A 20,198-nucleotide genomic window follows, 5' to 3' on the forward strand; every position below is an offset into this window, starting at 1 on the left:
ATAAATTTTAAATTGTTTGACTTATTTATTTAAATAAGAATGTGTGTGGTATGAGCCCTTACAGCTAATTTTAGAACAGCAGTGGTGTCTTGTCTTATATTTCTCAATATTCATCCAAGGAAATATCTTAGTAGATACAAGCAAATATTTAACATTTATTTCATAGAATATTTATTGCACTATTTAAAAAACACAATTAAATTCCAATTAAATGTTTATCTTGCATAATATTCCTATAAAAACCCATTCAATATTAGGTAAGCTGTGTGCCAAGGACAGTGATGAGCATATTATAGGTCCTAAATAAATATGCTGAACAAGCAAATGAAGAAGACTCCACCTGGCACCTGTGTACCTTTTAGCCACATTTGAATTGGCCTAGCTCAAAACACAATGTTGAGGGGCTGGAGCTGTGGTGTAGAGGGTAAAGCCACTGCCAGCATTGCCAGTATCCCATAAGGGCACCCATTCTAGTCTTGGCCACTCCTCTTTTGACCCAGCTCTCTGCTATGGCCTGGGAAAGCAGATGAAGATGACCCAAGTCCTTGGGCCCCTGCACCCACATGGGAGACCTAGAAGAAGCTCCTGGCTCCTGGCTTTGGATGAGCACAGCTTTGGTCATTGTGGCCATTTCAGGAGTGAACCAGCTGATGGAAAACCTCTCTCTCTGTTTCTCTCTCTTTCTGTCTGAAACTCTACCTCTCAAATAAATAAACTAATTTAAAAAGATCCACAATGGTGAATAAATGAATGGCTCCACAGCCACAGTTCTTCATTCACAAGGAACATTGTGCATAACAATATTATGATTTATGTTTTTTATTTTTAACATAAATAGTTACTTTTTAAAAGTAAAGCTTATTTTGAGACTTCTTTATAACATGAAGCAAAGTGAGAAGGAAAGACTGAGTGCCCTTTTGACAACAATCCCCAGAGCTAGGAGAAATCATGCTTGTTTCCAGAATCTGGCACTCTGGCTGTAAGCAGCAGTGCTGGGAGTCCACAGAAAGGGCTGACATACGTAGCAGCACAGGGCAAGGTGGCACAGCTGCCAGGCGAGAGTCTGATAATATCTGTGCATAAGGTTGAAGCAGTTTTTAAAAAGGTAGACTCCCAAATCAGTCTTGTGCTCGCATGCCCTGCATAGCTAGCTCTTAGTTCCAGAAAGCTTCACAACTAAATGAATACCAGAATTGTTACAATGACACTTGTGCCTTAGAGCTGGCTTTGCCTCTAATCAGTTGAATGACCTCAGCCCAGGTATTTTTTCTTCTCTTTGATTCCTCATTCAAAAACTATTAGAAACTAGCTACAGCACTGTTTTTCTGTTGTGCCTTTGAGTTATGCTGGTGTGTCATGTTCACTTGTGAGAAGCATTGAATACTAATCATACAGTAATTGTAAAGAATTTACTTAAAAATACAAGCAAATACATTTAAGAGGAGATAACATTAAATCTCATTCACTTGAACTCTGTTGCACTTGCTTTAGAGGAACAGAGAGCAGGCAGACTACATTTAATGTTACAATGATAAAGCACAGCAATTTCATCTCAGAACAATCATTAGCAATCCTGACTGATGCTGTGACAATAATGGAAGGTTTCACCACCCTTCTGCTCTGCAATATATGGTGGGGGGTGCTTATACAAGCTTGGGTATGTTTATATGAATGGCTTGCTTTTTCATGTCTACCAGAGAGGAAAAATGCTGAATGTCCCTGACAGAAGATTTGAACACCCAAAAGAGTGCAACTCGACACTACTGTTGCTTTATTTGATGAGACTGGAGGAGGCCTGGTTGAGAAAGAATGGTAGGAAAGAGAACTTTTGAATATGCTTAAGATATCTCTTACTTTAAACATCACCTTAAATAACACCTCCATTTCTTTTCTATTGTGCATATAATGTAATTTTATTAATATTTACACAGCTTTTTAATAAAAAGGTATTTTCAGACAATTATGTCGAATCATGGCCGTGGCCTCAAGTTTCCATAATTATGAAATGGTCTGGACTAGATTACCTAAGATCCTTCTTCAGAGTATGATTCAGCATTTTTCTGAGAGCCGACTTCAGTGCTTGGCTACTGCCACCTGGTGTCAGCTACCTGAACTATAGTTCCAATTATAGTTCTCACAAATGAAGCCCTTACTCATTAATTTTTTTTTTTCTGGGTATGCTTTTGCAGTTTTGATCCGGTTTAGTGATAACATCACAATGCAACACAAAATGACTTACAAGTTGAAATGGTCTCAAAGATTATCTAGCCCATTTGACTTTTTGAGGTACATAAAAATTTTTATGTTATTTTTAAAGACCTCTAGAGAGACTCTCTGCCTTCTCTTGCATCACTGTTTCTGTATTTAATCATATTTGAGGATTTTCCTGGTGTTTTCATCACTATACTTTAAAACATTCTTCTCTATTCTTCAAACTCCAAGACAAATGTTTTCATTTTTGTGAGACAGAATTAAAAGAACATATCTGGCCAGGTTGTCTGTACACATGGTGTTAATAAAAGCCTCTGACACATAAAGTATTTTTCAGTCAGAACCATGCACTCACATAATATCTCTATCAAAAATAGTGAAATTTGTAATAAGCATGATTTCAGGGGGTTAGGTATAAATATATTAGCTATCTGCTATGGAGAAAGTATTTAATTCCACTGTCAGTTTTCATTTGTATATAGGGGTAAATTTCCCACTCAATGAGTTTGAGGAATAGAGTTTCTGAACCATAATAGTGTCTAATATATGCTAGCTAGTTTTGTGAGAAACAGAGTAATAGATGCCCCTGAAGGAAAGTTTCCAACCCCTAGAAAAACAACACTATGCCTAGAACATAGTGTGTGCTCATTATATATTTGTTGAATGAATTAGAGGTTTTGCAATCAAACATTAGCTTGTAAGGGTCCCTTAACAGGACTTATGCTCTAGCTCAAATTTATGTAGAAAGTGAGACTAATCACAAAACAGGTGCTTATGAGAACAGGACACACATCATGTAACACATGATTATGTTTAATAGTGCTCACATCAGCTTCCCCTGTAAGCTATGAACTCTTTGAAGACAAGGACTACATTTTAAATATCTCTAATTTCTCCATCTCAATAATAAGCATCAGCAAATATGATTTCCTGAATGAATGTTCAATGGATTGAGTAATGCTGAATCCTAATATAACCACTAATTCTATATGAACTTTTAAGTGATGAAGTAATTATTTTTCTGCTATGTCTAAGGAAATGACGCTCTATTCAAGTAGAAACTGAAGCTTTTTCTTTAAATCAGGTATTTACTATTGGTTGCAGTCTTTAGTAAATTCAAATGGCCATTAGGGTTTCCTTGGAAACTAATTCCCAATTATCTATAAAAATTGGTGTCAAACACTTTTTTGATTTCCTCAGAAGACAAATTATCCATCTCTGATCTGGTGATTTTCAATGAAGTTTCACTCATATGAGTCAGACCTATGGGTAAAATGTAGGAACCTAACTGATTTAAGCACTAACGGCAGAAGTCACTGCCTTCCCCACAAGGATTTGAGTTGCTATAAAAAATGTCAGAGGAAATCCTCCGTCACGATGTGACAAACTGAATTGACAACTGGTTATGTAAGAAAAGTGTGTTTAAACAGGACTGTGTAGCTTCAGAAAAGCACAGCTGTTTGTAGTCAAGAGGAAGGCCACCATGCTGTCACAGTTCCTCTACCCTTGTTCTACTTTCCAGCGGATTGCAGGATAAATTGTGTAAAAACTGTACTATAAAAAACCCTGATGCAGTCCTTCCTCGGGTCTGCAGAATGAAGAGGGTCAGCTTTACTTAAGTGATTGGCTTCCTGTTTTTCTTAATTATACAAAATGAGGACAATGCAAAACACAGCTGTTGGAAACTCAGATGTTGCTCAAAGCCTGAAACACATAACTATTTTGTGATGAAAAACATTGAAAATGCTTGCTGGGGAGGGCAGAACAGCAGTGACACATTTCCAGTGGTGTGCTTACTATAGCTGAAAAACTGATTTCACCTCAGATAAGACAAGGTGAAAGTCTTGTTGTGGGATGGAAATGGTAGCCTTAGATACACAAGAATTACTGAAAGAATAGAAAGGGAGAATGGAAGGAAGGCATGAGGATAGAGTGTAACTGGTTTATAGATGATTATGATTATGATTGTGATGTACCCTGGGTGACAAGGGATTTCTCCTTTATATGTGAAAGCTCCCACAATCATGGTCAGCGAATAAAACAAGCTACAAAATACACCAATGGATCACTAGTCAGTTGTTGATTATGGTGCAGAATGAGGTCTGGAGAAAGCAAGGCTATAGTGCTTAACCAAGATTTGATACAAACATGAAGTACTGTGAAGCATTAAAGAAACTATGTATATACTGGATGACCCCTTGGTGAATCCCCGCTTCTCTTTCAAGGCTGAGTTCAAATAATTAGACTGAAAAAAACATATCTTCTTTGTACTTCCTCAGCGGTTTTTAGCATTTATCAAACTATCAATCTTGGTTGTATAGATATTCATACATGTCACATAGATATGCATACACACGTCTTCTTTCTTGCTAGACATAGTTCCTTGAAAGTATATGCTACTTACTCATTTTATAGTTCCCCAGCAATTAACATTGTGGAACCCGTTAAGAGTTCAATAAATGCTAAGTAAATTAATCTATTCAAATAAACGAAAGTTTGAATGAAAGATAGATAGATAGATAGATAGATATGTTTAACTTAATTCCTGGAATGTGCAGATAAATTTAGTTCCACACCATTATTTTATGGAGCACCTAGTGTGTCAAGTGCTGTGCCTACTAACACAAGAAGAAAGGGTGGACTCTAAATTGGAAAGTTGGAATTAAATAATGTTGATTTGCTTTAGGTTTGAATAACAATGATCATCAAATTACTATGTTATGTAAAATGTTCTAATTGGCCTTATCTTAACCAGAGTTGACTCACAATATATGTTTCTGTTTTCTACTATATTAATAGGACTTCCAAATTTTAGTTATTTGTAAAAAGATAATAAGAAATTTCTTCTGTGAGAAATCTTTGACAACCCTAAGCAGCAAATAAGCTTCACAGGGTTGCTAGTAGACCACTGCTCAGTAGTCCTCCATGGTGTGGAATGAGGTTTCCTTGAAAAGAGGAGCCATATTGCTTAATTAGGATTTAAAACAAATCTATGTTGTGTTAGTATTACTCCATCCACTTCCGCCAAATAAAGAAACTACTCGTAATCTGATGGTGCTTTAGTGAATTTCTACCTAACCTGTCTTTCATTACTGCTACAGAATAAGACTCACTACTGTTACATAGTAAAGTTATATTTCACAGCCTCCTTTGTGCTCAGTGTGGTCACAAGACAAGTTTTGATCAACAGAATGTGAGAAGAAATGTTTTTGCAGCAGTTCCTCGGAACACTCCTTAAGTTATGATGTTCATGTGCCCTTTGATCAATTCCTTTTTCTGCCATCTTGACTTAAGATAGAGGCCTTCTTAAGATTGTTGGGTGGAAAAGCAACATGAGAAATGACTGGTTCATTCACACTGTAAAACATCATATTCCTGATTGAACATCCAGGCTTGGCTATGACAGAGAAATGAACTACTTTAGTTAAGTTACGGTTATTTTGGTTTTCTGTCAGTTGGCGGAAGTGCCTAATTCTAAGTAAACACCTATGTTGACATATGTATTCTTTTTTTTTTTTTTTTGACAGGCAGAGTGGACAGTGAGAGAGAGAGAGACAGAGAGAAAGGTCTTCCTTTGCTGTTGGTTCACCCTCCAATGGCCGCTGTGGCCGGCGTGCTGTAGCCAGCGCACCGTGCTGATCCGAAGCCAGGAGCCAGGTGCTTCCTCCTGGTCTCCCATGCGGGTGCAGGGCCCAAGTACTTGGGCCATCCTCCACTTCACTCCTGGACCACAGCAGAGATCTGGACAGGAAGAGGAGCAACCGGGACAGAATCCGGCGCCCCGATGGGACTAGAACCCGGTGTGCCGGCACCACAGGCAGAGGACTAGCCTATTGAGCCGCGGCGCCGGCCGACATATGTATTCTTAACTCACTTATGTGTGAGGTGAGGTAGTGGAATCTACCATTGAATGTATGGGAGGATGGAGCTTCAAATCATTAATGACTGAAAAAATCATTATGGGCCACCTCTTGATTGATATTTGTAAGGCAGATTCTAATTTATGGCAAATGGGATCTTTTATAACTAGCTGCTACCTAACTTTCTAGTACCCAAATTTATACCCAAATACTCAATCACCTTGCAGTTTCACGTTTCTTTGTCATAGGTTATGTCGCTATTTGTTTCTTTATCTGGTTTATTCATACTTGTTCAAGATTTAGCTCTGGTGTTAATTCCCAAAGCAAGGCTCCTATAACTTTTATCAACTGCATTCATGTATTTAGATCTGATTTCATTTAATTGTAATCATTTGTTCTTAAGTCTACCTAAATTGTGAGATTCTTTAAAGACAAACTAACATTATGTCATCATCAACTATGGCTTTTATTGTCACACTGTAGGTATCACATAGTAGGTTCCACCTGGTACACAGTAGATAACATATGGCCACCACATAATGTGTGGCACATTCCGTTACAGCTTTTGCCTTCTATTTTCTGAAAGACCTAAAATCTACCTCCAGTCATTTTATGAGCCTGGATCTTCCCTGAATTCCCTAACAGACAGTTCTTTGGTTTCCAGTACTCCTGTCTCTAAGGACAGTTCTTTCTCCTTCCCTCTGATCTGATCATCTCAGTTTAGAAAATACGTTTTGCTCACTATTTGAGTAGAGTGAACTGGGAGAGAAAAATATATTAAAATTAACTTGGAAAAAATTCCTCTGCATTTTTATTCTAGTCTTTGCCAATTTCTTCATAGAATAAAGTTACCCTTGTGACTCAAATCTTGAGGGCTAGGAAAGGGGGCTGCAGCAAAATCTGTCTTTTGACATTTAAAAGATATGTGCTAAAATTAGAGAATAGTTAGCACTTATTTAATCATGAGATGAGGCCACACACTCATGAACATTCAAAATAGCCCAGTTCTGTGTTCCTACTGCCCCTTTAGGCCTACGCTATAAAACAGAGTGCATGTTTTATCATAGTTGTAAATACAGGATTGGGCTAAAAAGAATGGTATTTCTCATTTGGTTTTCCTCCTCTTCCTTCTTTTTTCTTTCCTGTTCTTTCTGTTTTGACTCTTTCCCCTATTCTCCTTCTTTTTCTTAATCTTAGTCTTCATCTTTGCCATCTTTGTACTTATTTCCATCTCTGTCCTCTGCCCTTCTCCATCTCCATCTCCATACTTCTGATTACCATTCTCCTCTTCTTCCTTCTTCACCTTTTTTCCCCTAATACTGAGAGGAAACTTAAGACTATATCTATTCCACAGAGAACAATCCCAACTAATACTTACAAAGTCACACAGACGAGGCTTTGTCTCCACTCTATCATCTTGTGATGGTTCAACATGGCACCCTCCCTCCCTCTAGCTCACTGAATGCCAAGTGCCCATGTGTATGGCCTCCTTTTATACATTCTCAGTGCCTTTGCCTACTTGAGAGCCAGCAGCAAACTCTTCTACCATGCAGTTTGAAGAGAGGAAACATAGATGGAAAATGCCTCTGAATTCCAATTATACCTACTAAAGTAGATCTGGAACAACTGAGTGGGTGAATTAAAATTAAAATGAAAATTTGGGATTTAGTAATATCTACTTTTATTTAGGGCACACATCATGTATCAGGCACAGTTCTGAGTACTTCCTTTGTTTGTTAGCAGTTTGACTTACAACATCAGGGTAAATTGTTCCATTCTTACTACACATTGGGAAAACTGGGGCTCTGAAAATTTAAGAGAGGTCTAGATCTAAAACAACATCCTTTTGAATCTGATGTTGTACTAAATTGCAAAAATTGTTACAATTCTGTGTCGTACCTTCTATAAAGAGTTGGAGTCTTTTATTATCTCCTGAAAATGGGCTGGCTTATGACTTCTTTGGCCACTGGAATGAATCAAGACAGATGTAGTAGTTTGGGCCTAGACCTACAGAGGTCTTGCTTCTTTGCTCTTCTTGGGTCTTCTGCTTCTGGAGCCATATAAACAAGCTTGGGATAAGGGGATAAGAGATTCAGGAAGCAGAGATGGGCTACCTTTGCTGAATCACTTTGCCTATCAGCCTCCAGCTGAGATCAGCAAAGCCTGGTCTAGATCAGCAGAACCCATCCAGCTAAGCCCACCCCATATATTGACCTGCAGAATGTTGGGTGAAGAAATTTACCAGAAGCTTCTGAATGTTCTTCATGGAAATGCAAAGAATGCAAGATCCCTAGCTTTTTTTCATTGCAATCTTGACAGATTAGGTAATATTACTACTCTCTAGATCAGCAAGCAGGCCCTCCATTTAAAAAAAGCAAACCAAACCTCACTATTCTTTGGGTATCATGTAAAACATATTCACATACAGTATCCATTTGAGCCTCTCCGTGTTTCCCTCATGAGATATTGTAGCTCAAAAAAACCAGTACCAACATGCTGAGTAATTTTCATGCTGCTATCTATGCCATAGGAATAAAGTTCTTTGTTTCTGACCCAAGAATCTTGTGTCTTCTGCCAACAACCAAGAAATATCACAGGCTAACTTATTATCCTACAAGTAGAATAAAATCTCAAACTATGATATATACAAGAAGCAAGTGATACCAATTTTCCAGTTATATAACTTGTATAAAATTAAAAGTGAAATGGCCTAAAGAAAACATTAACAAGATTCAATGTGGTATTTGAATATGTTTGGCAAAGAGTAAGGTGATAGAAAATAAATGACAGATTTTTAGGAACCACTATATAAGTTTGGATTCTTTCTTATTTAAAGTCATAGTATCCTCATACTTGCTTTGGCAGCACATATACTAAATTTGGAATAATACAAAGATGTTTAGCATGGCCCCTGTACAAGGATGACATGCAAATTAGTGAAGCAGTCCATATCTTAACCACCAAATTACTAGAGGAAAACATAGGGGAAATACCATAAGACACTGGGATAGGCAATAAGACCCGAGAAGTACAGGCAATAAAAAATGTGAAAATAGAAAAATTGGATTATATCAAGTAAAGAATCTTATGCAGAGCCAAGCAAACACTCAATAAAGTGAAGAGATAACCAACAGATGAAAGAAAATATTTGTAAAATATGCATCTGATAAAGAGTTAGTATCCACTATACCTACACACACAGAGACTCAAGAAACTTCATAATAACAAAACAGACAATCCAGTTAAGAAATGGTGAAAGGTGGGGGCGGGGGTGGCACTGTGGCACAACTGGTTAAAGCTCTGGCTTGCAACAGTAGTATCCCATGTGGGATGTCCCAGTTCTGGCTGTTCCACTTCTGATCCAGCTCCCTGCTAATGCACCTGGAAAAGCAGAGGAGGATGACCCAAGTCCTCAGGTCCCTGCACCCATGTGGAAGAATTGGAAGAAGCTCCTGGCTCCTACCTTCAGATGGGCTCAGCTCCAGCTATTGTGGCCATTTGGGGATTGAACCAGTAGATGGATGACCTCTCTATCTCTACCTCTCTTGCTCTGTAACCCTTTCAAATAAATAAAATAGATCTTAAAAAGAAGAAATGGCCAAAGGATGTGAACAGGCACTTTTCAAAGCATGAAATACAAATGGCCATACTAGCTATCAGAGAAATGCAAATAAGAACCACAGTGAGGTTTCATCTCACCCCAGTTAGAATGGCTATCAAAAAACAACGTTGGCAACAGAGTGGAGAAAAAGAAACCATAATACACTGTTGGTGGGAATGTAATCTAGTACAACTATTATGGCAGACAGTATGGAGATTCCTCAGAAATCTAAAAATAGATCTACCACGGGACCCAGCCATCTCACTCCTGGGAATTTACCCAAAGGAAATGAAATAACCATATCAAAAAGTTATCTGTACTTCTGTATTTACAGCAGCTCAATTCACAATAGATAAAATATGGAATCAACCCAGATGTCCATCAACTGATGACTAGACTAAAAAATGTGGTTTATATACATGATGAAATTCAACTCAGACATAAAAAGAATAAAATCCAATCTTGCAATAAAAGGGATGCAACTGGAGCCCTTTATGTTCAGTGAAATCCAAAAAGACAAATATCACATATTTTCTCGGATTTGTGGTAACAAACATGTAAAGTACCAAAAAAAAAAATCCTCAGTGTATAAGAGTGAAATTGACATCACACAATCTGATTATCATTTATAGCCCTTATCTATACTTCTGTGGAACAGTAGTCTTTCTACTTTTTGCTTGTGGAACACTATATTTAGTTGGACATATTAGGCCTGTGATTAAGAATAAATTGAAAGTATGTTATTGCAAAAACTGAAAGAAAAAAGAAAAGAAAGAGGGAGGAAGAGAGTTAAGGAGAGATATATTATTATGTTCTTAGAAGTGTTTGAAACACATGAAATCTGTTTTATTAATATTAAAAATAAATTTAAATTTTTAAAAATTGAGAGGCAAAATAAAATTGATTAAAAATGAAAAAAAAGTATCCTGAAAAGTGTGCATCATTGAGGTCGGTCAGCAGATCCTAAATAATATGATGCTTTAAACACTGCTAAGGAGAAAAATTATCAAATCCTGAACTACATACATTTAACACAGTCTTCCTCAGACAACCATTCAGGAAAATAATGAAATGTCACTGCAACTACCACCACTCTTTTGGAATAGGAGAAAGATCTTTAACATAAAAGCAAGAGTTCCATTTTTATTATATCAGAGGAAAATCAGATGCTGCAGGGAGGAAAAGCTGCCTGGGATCCTGGGTGTTGTTAAGGCACCACCCATTTTTTCTAGCATAGCTTCACAGTGAAAATGTTAGCCTCCAGTAAAGGTTCATCTTCATGTTCCAGACTGGCAAGCTCTGAGTCACAAAGCTCCTTAGAAAAACTAAGAACTATGAAGACTTCTTAGAGGCAGATGCGATGAGAGAAACATCGACTATGATAGCCTGGAAGGCATTTTATCAACTAGTCAACCAACTCTCTTATTGCAGAGAATAGGAAGTGAGGATCAGGGAGGGGTGTAACTTTTTCAGTGCCAAGTGAGTATCGACAAAGTGATACTTGATATGTCTTATTTCTCTTCATTGAGCTTATGCATATCATTCATTGTTCCTGCTCCCTCAATGTGTTTTTTTTAAAGTTTTATTTACTGATTCATCTGCAAGACAAAATGACACACACACACACACACATACACATACAGAGAGAGAGAGACAGAGACAGAGACAGAAAGACAGACAGAGACATAATCCATTAGCTGGTTCACTCTCCAAATACCCACAACAGCCAGGGCTATGTCAGGAGCCAGCAATACCATCCAGGTTTCTTATGTGGGTGGCAGGGATCCAAGAACTTGAGCCATCATCTGCAGCTTCTCAGGCACATTATCAGGAAGCTGCAGGAAGCTGGGATGAGAATCAGAGGAAAGATTCAATCCCAAGCACTTCAATGTGGGATGCAAGCATCCCAAGTGATGGCTTAACATGCTGTACCACAATGTCCACTCTTCTATGTAGTTTACTGGGTTACATAGTGTTAGGTATGGAATAGCTTGGGGTTTTGGCCTTTCATATTCCCAGAAATAAGAGACTGAAAAAGGAGACGGAGACTGACATCAACAGAGACAGGTTGCTTTATTTGAAACAAAGAGGTTGGCAACAGTCTGTTCTTGAGAAGAGACTGCATGCCCAATGGGTTTAGAACTCGGGTTTTGATGTGGTTAAGGAGGGAATTTACCACGGGTTGGAGGGACAGTCAAAGGTAGCTGGTGGAAGAATAGGGGGCTCCTTGAAGTCTCAGGGAACTTTCCCTTATCTGTTTCATCGCTGCCTTATGCCATTTATCTGCTTTGCCATTTGCAGTGGAAAGAGTTGAGAAGGGTCTGGTTAGGCACCAAGGGTCTCAAAAGAGGAAACAGAATGGGGTGGGGAGGAAAGGGAGGAGGGAAAAGGTACAACAAGTCCTTTACACAGAATCTAAGCAGAGACAAAAAGAGACTGTGATTTAGGAAAGGGCAATTATCATTCCAAAAATTACTTTCCTCAGCAAGGAGGACATTTTGATCCTATCCTATACTTTTATCGCTATAGAAATGATATCTTAGAAATAAACGTACATTGGCCGGCACCGTGGCTTAACAGGCTAATCCTCCACCTTGTGGTGCCGGCACACCGGATTCTAGTCCTGGTTGGGGTGCCGGATTCTATCCCGGTTGCCCCTCTTCCAGGCCAGCTCTCTGCTATGGCCCGGAAGTGCAGTGGAGGATGGCCCAAGTACTTTGGCCCTGCACCCGCATGGGACACCAGGAGAAGCACCTGGCTCCTGGCTTCGGATCAGCACGATGCACCCGCCGCAGCGGCCATTGGAGGGTGAACAACGGAAAAGGAAGACCTTTCTCTCTGTCTCTCTCTCTCTCACTATCCACTCTGCCTGTCCAAAAAAAAAAAGAAAAAAGAAATAAACGTACATGACACACATTATTTCCTTAAACATATTTCCCTTAAGAAGTAAAAGAAAATTTAAGCTTTTTAAATAGCAGTGCTGAACTAATAAATTATTTCCAGTGTTTACCTGTTTAATCTCTTCTCTTTTGGATGGGGCTTTATCTACATATATTTTAAATTTTACAATTTGGGAGTTTGATACCAGTTAGATGCTAATACTTTATGGAAAATAAAAAAGTCAAGCTAACGTTTGTTAAAAATATTTCACTGAATATTGAATAGTGTCCATATTATCTTAGGAACAAATTAACACTCATGAATTCATTTATAAGAAAATTCAGGTTAGTTCTTAGTTTACTATCTGATATCAGTGAAAGATACAAAAGTCCATTGTCTTCTGTCCCCTCTGCTCGTGGATCATCCCCTTAGTGTGGTCTTGGTATCTTGATCACAGCATGTTCTAAACATCCTTCCCTGAAATGTGATTTTGCTTTTCTGTTCCCTATTTCACACATTGGAATCATCATCCCCATACTTGTCCAAGTCAGGAACCTGGGGTTGTCTAACTTCCCATTTCTTGCTCCTTCACCCTTAGCTGCATCCATCCAGCCAATCAGTCAAATGCTTGTCCAATTATACCTCATCAATATATCTCTGAGAAGTTCTTTCTTTGTGCTGACTCCATCTCTACCAAACTTCTCTGAGTAGGACCATGTACAGCTCTCTGCAGAACTAATGTTACAACTGGCCATCTTACTTTAAGCTGATTTTCTTTAAAATCCATTTTTTATCATTGGTACTGATGTTAGCCATTTAAGCCAACTAGATCTTATCATTGGCTTAATATATTTTTTGTTCCATGTATACAGTAAAATCTGAGTTGTTCCTTGAGCTCCTTAACAGTTCATACAGACTTCTTTATAATCTAATCCCTCTCTATATTTCTATCTGTTGTAACTCCCTCTTTTATTAATATTAAATTATTTATACTTCTCCCTAATTGTACTCAGTCTTCCCACCCTCACCAAGCATGAAGCACTCACATATTCTCCATGCTTCACCTAATCATCCATTTTTTAGTTACCTTCCATCAAGTAACTCAGCTCAAACTCAGCTCCTTTCAGGAAACTTTCTACTATCCCACAATTGCAGGGTTGACAACAATGGAATGAAGCTTCTCACAAGTTTCTATGTATAGTTTTCATGTCAAATATCAAATAACAGTGTCCATGTGCCTCTCTCCCATTAACTTTTCTGGTCAATGATATTTTTCACATTCTTATTCCTGAAAATGATATGCTTTTTATACATTTACATAGATATGAGTTATATATTTAGAGATACATTTCCATAGGGATAGTTCTGATTCCATTAAGAGGACACAAATCTACTTAAATTACATTCTAAAGAAAATTTCTTGACAAGACCTTAACCTGTTACACTTTCATTCACAACTAAATAATATGCAGTGCCATACATTTACAGTTTCCTGTGAGAAGCAGAAGATTAAACTACCAGAATTTTTTATTAAAAGGAAAAAATAGCATTATTATTTCCATAATAAAGTCATAATCAAAGATTGACAACAATTAACCATGCAAAGAGGAGAAGTGAAAAAGGACATGCAAGGACTAGAACATATGTGCTAAGGTAAAAAATGATGTGGTAATCCTAAATTTATATTTCTGATATATGGCAAGGATGCTGGGATTTGGTAAGGTGACTCTGTGGACATGATGATAAAGATGCAAGAATATTCCAAATCATAAAGGTTCTAATGTACTTAGGAATTTGAACTATATAATAAAGTAATGGGAAGTCAGAAATTAGCAATGTGTTGGGAGAGCATGAAGGGGCAGAGAGATGAGTTAAGTGATTCCTATAACATAATTCAGGCAAGAGATGATAAAATGCTAAATTAAAACAATGCCAATGCAGAGAAAAAAGAGCAGATGGAGGCATACTTGACAAGACTTGGTGGCTGATGGAACATGGGGGCTGATGGAGAACGAGTTGTCTGGGATGACTCCCAAGTTTCTGGCTTTTGCAGCTGAGTGCCTGGAAGGTGCCACTCACCATGAAAGTTAGCATAAGTGAAGGAGGGGTATGATAATGAGCAAGTTTTATGCATGTCGAGTTTGAAGTCCTGTATAATAACAAGGGGAAGATTTCTTGTTGGGCAGACTTCAAACAAGGAGGGAGAAGAGAAATAGTACCAGCAGCAGAGATCCCCTGTGGTCCAATAAATTGTATATTTCCTTTTGCAGCTTACCATTTGCAATAATGGGTTGCAGGTTTCTCCAAGCCACAGACATTTTCCCAATCATAAATACACTTAAGATATAGTAAAAATATATAATAAAAGCATAGGAATAGCCTAAGGTCTTGACTATAAAATTTACACTGATTTTTTTTTTTAATAAAACAAGTTTCTAAACTAATTTCTGGCTCTTTGGCTTGCTCCTACAATCTCAATTTCACACTACATGGTCCCTTACACACTCCCTGAGACACCTGTACACCATCCTTTAACTTCAGTCCTTCGGAGGAAACTTTTGAACAACACTGCACTAATGCAGTCCACTAAGGCAGGTCCGGAGTGATTTGGGTCCAACAAGCAGTCCTGTCAATAGGTCAACCTAGAAGAATTTGATTCACCTTTTCACTGGGAGTAAAAGGCAGCAAGCTACTGCTGTACTTTCACTCAGCTCTGTCTCCTCATATTTTGAAAAGACTGAAAGAATTCCTATTGAAACACTGGAATATGGAAAGAAGTATCACGCTGTTTAGACATTACTGTTCCTTTGAAGTGTATACAGTACTTGGATTACTATGATATCTATGCATGACAAATCATTCACAGATCTCTAATTCACTTCAATTCACACTAGAGATTACCTAAGAGGTCAGATACTTCTTCTGTATTTAATTTTTATCTGCTTGTTAGAAAACACATATTATAAATTGTGGGAAAAAAAGAATTCTTTTCACCATCAACTAGCCTCAATGTAAGCATCATCCAAAATATCAGCATTCAGTTAATGGAGTTTCAGTACAAGAAAAGGTATTTTCATAAGTGCTAATCCAGTTCATAAATATCTATCTTAGAGAACTATAGGAAGGCCATTGTCCATCTTTAAATAAATTGATTACAGCATTTGTGGTTAAACAGCTGCTTCCTTCCTTTCTCATGGTCAAATTTGTCATTTATTTAATTTTTGAAGTATTTAATGAAGAGAAGCATCACCTTCGCAAGAAAAGTGATGAGGCCGGCGCCGCGGCTCACTAGGCTAATCCTCCGCCTTGCGGCCCCGGCACACCCGGTTCTAGTCCCAGTCGGGGCACTGGATTCTGTCCCGGTTGCCCCTCTTCCAGGCCAGCTCTCTGCTGTGGCCAGGGAGTGCAGTGGAGGATGACCCAAGTGCTTGGGCCCTGCACCCCATGGGAGACCAGGAGGAAGCACCTGGCTCCTGCCATCGGATCAGCGCGGTGCGCCGGTCGCAGCATGCCAACCGCGGCAGCCATTGGAGGGTGAACCAACGGCAAAGGAAGACCTTTCTCTCTGTCTCTCTCTCTCTCACTGTCCACTCTGCCTGTCAAAAAATTAAATAAATAAATAAATAAATAAATAAATAAATAAATAAATAGAAAAGTGATGAGAAGTTCTGGGGTCTCTCGTTAAAAGCCGTCCCTTTCTGGACCCATGATACACACTGTGACACGCATATCACGGATATTCCCTTTGGAAGACTGAAAGAGTCAGTTTTTCAGGCTCACATTCTCCTCTCCAAGCCTTTCTTAGTAAAGAAAAATCTCATAATCATGTTCTATATTTATTTCATGTATGAGTCACTCTTATCATGATTATTCCTTCAGCATTAAACCACTAGATTTCCCCTAAAGAAAGAGAGAGGATAAGAAATTTAAAAAAAAAAATTACTGAGCACAACTATAGGACAACTTTGCTAAACTACTTCTCAAATCTAATTTGTTTTAAAACCTTATAGGCATTATTACTCAAATTCATGTCAAATCTGTACTGAATGACAAGAAATTCTGTTAATTAAAAACATATTGTAGCCATCTTTTAAAGTAGATGCAGTTTTTAAAAACCAATATTTTTAGGGCTCATGTTCATAAATAAACTAGAACTCTCAGTTGATGTAACCAAGACCCACTGGAAAGTGCTAGTACTATAATTCAACTTAAGTCTGTCTGATGCAGATAAAGAAAGGTTGGTAAGATAAAGTTAAGTTAGATGATCTACATCTTTAAATCCCAATGTGGGATGCTGAACTTTTTGAATATATACTCAGAAACCGAGGTAAATTCTTGAGTTAAAGGAATGAGTATTGAATTTTAGGAAGAATCATTGAGTTTATCAGGAACATGGATTACAGGGATTAAAATTATAGCAATAGTGAAGGTGAGAAATAGACTTTTTAAAAAATTGGAGTCATGGTTACCAAGAATAATGCTAAGTGTGAATAAAGAACTATAATTGTAAATATATGGAGGCAATTAATTATTTCTTATATATAGATGGATATAGAATGGTAAATATTGACATGTTTATCTATACCTATCTATCTACCTACAGGAATCCTAGTAGTATAAAGCTGAGAGGTGATTTTACAGTCTTTCAAATACAGGACAGACTGTTTGATAAATTATAAGACTAGATATTCTCTATAAAGTCAGGGTCAATGTTGAGTGTGAGCAAGTAGGATTTAGGCTGGACACAAGGTCTATGCTAACGGGGTAGGACAGACACCCACATGCATCTACAGTAAGAAGCTCAGCAAAAGGCCAGGTGTTTTCTCTATTCTATTTTATTCCTTTTAAAGGAGCTGCTTCATATCAGATGATGTCAATCAAACATTTTTTAAATAAAGTATTTTTTTAATAAGACTGAAGAATGTTTATTTCATGGTTTTGCTTTTGTTTGACCAAATTAAAAAAAAAAAGGGAGAGAAAGTCCAAGCATCCTCTCAAGTCTATTGTACCAGGTGATTTTGTGATTTTATGCTTCAATTCATCATTGCAATATTCAGAAAATAGCCATGGTGGCAGCTCCTATCAATGACAGTTCAACAGTCCCAGATATTTCAATTCCAGCTAAGATTAGACTGTTCTTAAGTGTATCTGAAAGGAGTATGGTCGACCTGCTTCCCATGGCAGCATATGAATAAGCATTTGCTTCTAATTCCACCCACTGCTTGCTCTCCTTGTTGCTTTTAAAAGCATCTGCTATCACAGATGCAGAAGAATGTCAATATGAACAACTGCTTTGTTTAGAAAGAGTAATATTTCATAGCTGTCATCCCTTCAAAGTAAAACTCAAATCCACTTTGAGGCACCTCCAGTGCAATTAGTAGAGAAATCCCTACAGGTCCATCTTTGTTTTAATGGTTAAAACTTAAAAAAAAAATTTACCTAACACATCCTAGGGTTTTACAGCTTAATATTTTTGATTGCATAATGCTTGATGTATACAAAATCATGTACATAATGGGAAGAGAAGTTTTGAAGCACAGTATCAAAATTAAGACCAACTTAAAAACTAGAATGGTAAATATTTTGGTCTGTGCTGTGATACTGTGCCTCTATATCCCTTACACCTTACACTCTAGCAGTTCTTGTACATTTCTAATATACCTTCTTTTTCATTTTCTTGATTTAGCACTTACATATATACCTACTCAAAAATATTGTTCAGATTGTTTTATGAGCTTCATACAAGTGTTATGATACTTGCTTTTTGCACTCAATATTATGTTTCAAATTAATCCTTGTTCATTCATTTTAATCGTGTATATTATTGGCCGGCATCATGGCACACTAGGTTAATCCTCTGCCTGCGGTGCTGAAATCCCATATGGGTGCCAGTTCTAGTCCCAGTTGCTCCTCTTCCAGTGCAGCTCTCTGCTGTGGCTTGGGAAAGCAGTGGAGGATGGCCCAAGTGCTTGGGCCCCTGCACCCATGTGGGAGATCAAGAAGAAGCACCTGGCTCTTGGCTTTGGATTGGCGAAGCCTCAGCCATTGCAGCCATTTGGGGAGTGAACCAACGGAAGGAAGACCTTTCTCTTTGTCTCTCTCTCACTGTCTGTAACTCTGTCAAATAAAACAGTAAAATCTTTTCAAAAACTTGTGTATTATTCCATTATGTGAATATTTCATAAATTATATTTTTATTCTCCTGTTGATGTACATTTGTGTTTTTTTCCGGGTATGGGTTTTTTTTTTTTCCTTTTAGGAACAATGATGTTACAAACAATGAAACTTCATAATAACCACTATAGTGTATATAATTAGGGATGAGAGTGTTATGTTTTAATATTAAGCTTTATAAAACAATGTCAGTATTTTCCAAAATGGTTGTATCTACCAGTAATGTAAAAGAAATAATGTCATGGGTATTTCATAGTGTCAGATTTTCTAATTTTATGCTTATGTAATTGAGTATAAAATGGTATTAGGCCTAATTTGGATTCCTTTATTATTTGTAACATTTGGTACCTTCTTATATATGCCCACTATTTTTAACATTGTTTTCTTAAATGTTTGGTGATATTCATGATGATGATTTTTCTGCTCAATGGTTGTTCTTATATTTATCTACTTGAAGGAGGTTTTTTTTAATAGTACCATTAAAACCCTTTATTTTAGTGTAATACATGCATATTATTTTCATGATATGCATTTCCATGAACTTTTTGGAGACTGCTCATATAATCAGTCAGTTTTATCCCCACTGGAAGGGCAACAGTAACATCTCGGTTTCCATCTACACTTGCTTTTGCACATAACAATCACTTTAGGGCAAACAGTAATTAGTATGTAATGAACAGTGTCCGATTTGGATCAGCTTCTGAATTACCATCTAAATGTGGTGAAAGCAGAAAATTTGCCACAATTATTGCTGCTGTGAAGTTTCTTTGTCTATTACCTCTTGCCCAAATTATATAAGCTTAGAGCCTACAAGTATCATATCTTGAACAAGTACAGACTTTCGTGCCTTGAAATAAGACAGGCAGTCACTGACTAAGTACACACTGGTTAACTAAAATGACAGTATTCAGAGTAACACCATTTTACACAATATCTTGTATAATATGACTATTTTCTGGGAGTAGGGATTTATGATATGTAGGAGGAACAGGAAATGAAGATCTAATTTCAAATTCTACAGTTTAGGTCACTGGCAAAGTACTGAAAAAGGTGTTCATTACCTTATATTGCTATTGCTCACTCAATAGATTCTGCATTTCTAACCAAAATATCCCCAGGCCTATAAGGCTGTAAATAATGTAGAAGTATCTCCCTCATCAATAGACAAGGTAAATTCAATGTACGAGGCTTCTGCCATAGGGCCCACTCTTTTACATAAGTAGCAAGCATCCACCCTAAACTAATAATGCCAAGAATAGTATAGTAAATGCATAAATCATTCATATAGTCATTGAGTGTCAAGTACTGTGTACTGTACACAATTGTTTGCACTATGCTTTTATATGATTGGCAGTGCAGTAGGTTTGTTTACACCAACATCACTACAAAGTTGTGAGTAATGCTTTGCTCTATAATCTCATGATGGTTACAGCAATTTTTCAACAACTTTATAATCTTATGGTACCATCATC

General features: G+C 37.5%; 1 protein-coding gene and 1 non-coding gene across 2 annotated transcripts in view; one reads left to right on the forward strand and one right to left on the reverse strand.

The window, feature by feature from the left end:
- Positions 1–20,198, reverse strand: part of DLG2 (discs large MAGUK scaffold protein 2) — a 2,175,716-nt gene that overhangs the window by 1,176,834 nt on the left and 978,684 nt on the right. The window lies entirely within an intron of this gene.
- LOC133764919 (U6 spliceosomal RNA) lies at positions 8,925–9,027 on the forward strand. The gene has a single exon (XR_009866488.1). It is a non-coding gene; the product is annotated as a U6 spliceosomal RNA (small nuclear RNA).

Source organism: Lepus europaeus, chromosome 7 (genome assembly GCF_033115175.1).
Source record: "Lepus europaeus isolate LE1 chromosome 7, mLepTim1.pri, whole genome shotgun sequence".
NCBI lineage: Eukaryota > Metazoa > Chordata > Mammalia > Lagomorpha > Leporidae > Lepus > Lepus europaeus.